The sequence below is a fragment of the Tenrec ecaudatus genome, chromosome 4 (assembly GCF_050624435.1).
Source record: "Tenrec ecaudatus isolate mTenEca1 chromosome 4, mTenEca1.hap1, whole genome shotgun sequence".
In the NCBI taxonomy this organism is placed as follows: domain Eukaryota; kingdom Metazoa; phylum Chordata; class Mammalia; order Afrosoricida; family Tenrecidae; genus Tenrec; species Tenrec ecaudatus.
In genome coordinates, this window is record NC_134533.1 from 182,899,146 (window position 1) to 182,901,886 (window position 2,741).

General features: G+C 39.1%; 1 non-coding gene across 1 annotated transcript; it reads right to left on the reverse strand.

Moving 5' to 3' along the window:
* Positions 1-1,878: 1,878 nt before the first annotated feature.
* LOC142447342 (U1 spliceosomal RNA) lies at positions 1,879-2,042 on the reverse strand. The gene has a single exon (XR_012784083.1). It is a non-coding gene; the product is annotated as a U1 spliceosomal RNA (small nuclear RNA).
* Positions 2,043-2,741: the final 699 nt, after the last annotated feature.

The following is a 2,741-nucleotide window of genomic DNA, read 5'->3' on the forward strand; positions in this document are numbered from 1 at the left end:
TCCTAATCTCACAACATAAAGAAAAATCTTAAATTCTAGTTGATTGGCTAAGTGTGGCTCTCATAGGATAACTATCCACTCTGTGGCACCAGAGTGATGGGGAATTTATTGGATCATAATTTTCAAAATCAAAGTGTGCTGTTGGGCTTTGTGAAGTCGACTGCATGCTTACCTCTGCTGAACCCCATGTTACCCATTCTGAATGCACAAGCTTGTTCAGTGAAGAGCTTACCTGTGCTGAACCCCATGTTACCCATTCTGAATGCACAAGCTTGTTCAGTGAAGAGCTTACCTGTGCTGAACCCCATGTTACCCATTCTGAATGCACAAGCTTGTTCGGTGGAAAGAAGAAGCACCCATTACAGAGGCATCACACCGTGGTGGCATGTGAAACAACTAATGGTAGCGCAGTGCTAGTGCACCATGTTCAGTTCCGTTTTGCACAAAGCATTGGCCCATGGTCTGCTATTGGAAGGGAGAGTCATGGACGATATATAATGCTATTAACTATGCACCTTACTGTCATATTTTACTACTGTTGCTATGAGCTGCCTGCCAGTCGATTCTGACTGGTGTATTGCACAACAGGACGGCTCCAAGGGATGGTCTTGACTGCAATCTTTAAAGAAGTAGATTATCAGGACTTTCACCCAGGAGGCACTGGGTGAATTTGAACCACCAGTCTTTGGATTAGTGGCCAAACTCGAAGTATCCAAGATCCTAATGCAATACGAATAAATCATTTATCATGTATAGTCGGTGACCCATGTTTCTAGACGTAAAACTATCAAAAAACGAGAGTGTTTTTATATTCTTGATCATGAACTCTTAGGAGACCAACAGCTGTATTTTTTTATTTGCATTCTGAGCATCTGTAGAGTGACAGCATATTTTACAAATCTTTTCCCTTTGAAACATTGTGGATACATTGGTGCTGCGACTTGTCCATGGAGGGGCTGACCTGGAGGCAGTTCCAAATGTGACTCTTGGATACACCAAAGGACTTCAGAAGGTTCATGGATATGTGGAATTAAAATATAATAGAATTTTCGCACAAATATTTGGAGCCCCCCTGTACCTTGAACCTATTAATATATGCTGGCTAAGTTAAAGCAAAAGAATATATCATAAGACATTATTTCTTAATCCTTCTTATATTAGACAGGTAAGGAGATGAGTCATACATATCCTTGAGTTGATTCTTTCTCAGGCAGATGGGGAAAGATCAGAAAGTACTATAAAAACTTCTTTATTAATTTTACCCCATCCTTACCCCAAAACGTCTACATCCAAAGACACGAAATGTTTGTCCCATTTTCAAAGACATTTCATTTGATCTCTTTGGCTCATAAAGAAACTTGTTTAATGTTTTGTGTTTACAGTTTTTATTGGATAACCAGACCTAATGCAAAACAGGGAATATGTACCAATGCACCGCATTCCAGAATTAAAATTTCCCTAAGTATTATCAAGATGTAGGCTGAGAAGATAACTTAGAATTAATTAGCCTTTCCATTAAAACACCCATACAGTGAGTTCTTGTTTCCATTGATTTTTGAATGAACTCTCCCTAGGCTATCTGATGCGGCCACCTCGTTCTCAACTCCATTTCAGTCATAAGGAGATCTGAACCCACTCACCAGCCACATGTCTAGAGCAATATTTTTTGAAGGGGGCCAGCACAAGTTCTTTGTGGATTATGAGCATAATCACCAAAGCTGTAATATAAACCCACTTGTGGGAATTCATTTTTGTGGACATAGACCTTATATAAGGTTGTTCATCTCTTTCTTGATTAAAAAGGAAAAAATTAAAATCCTGCAAATAACCCTTAACAGTTATGTTTCTTTTTTTCCCTCTTTTTCATTTTTTTTTTTTCAGGTGAGAGCGCGAAGGTAGTTCCCCACTACCACAAATGATGCAGTCAAGTTTCCCGCATTTGGGGAAATCACAGGGGTCAGCACATCCGGAGAGCAAGGCATGAGCCTCGCCCTGGGAAAACCACCTTCGTGATCATGGCGTCTCCCCTGCCAGGTAAATATAACATTTATGTTTCTTTGATCCAAACTGAAAACTATTGTATTTTTTCTAGATGCTCTCAAACTTTATAGTAGTAGAAAAAGTACTTATAAAAAAGAAATGAGACAACTTGTGGTCTAGATGGTGTCAGCGTGAGTAAACTAAACATGATCTCCAAATAAAACAAATAAACAGAAAGGAATACACAAGAAAAATCAACTTGGATGTTGGGCACAGAGTTTCAAAGTCGGTATAACTGGTTTTGTGGGTCCGCGTTTCAGCCTTGATTGGGACATCTGTGAGCATGTGAATGTGTTGCTCAGTATTTGTTGATTCGAGTTACAGGGCTGAAAGGAAAGACCATTTGATTTTGATACACCAAGAGATGTAAATCTTGAACATGATTTCATGAAATTGCCCCCTTAATATTGACCCTACTGGTATGTCTCTGCAAGAGATTACAGAGGAAGGGTGAGTAAAATCCAAAAAGTAGTATCAGAAGAATTTGAGATTGTAGGCATTATACCCAGATTAATTCAATAAAATATGGTAACTATTTAATCAGAAGACTAATATAAGCTGTCTCCTAGGTTGTGTGAACAGGAACTACTTGTGACTGAAATGAACTATGTTTCCCAAATGAATTCTGGGAGTTGAGACTTTCTCTATTTGCTGTGTCGTGGCGGCCATATTCATGGCGATAAGGATGAGCAGGTGAAAAC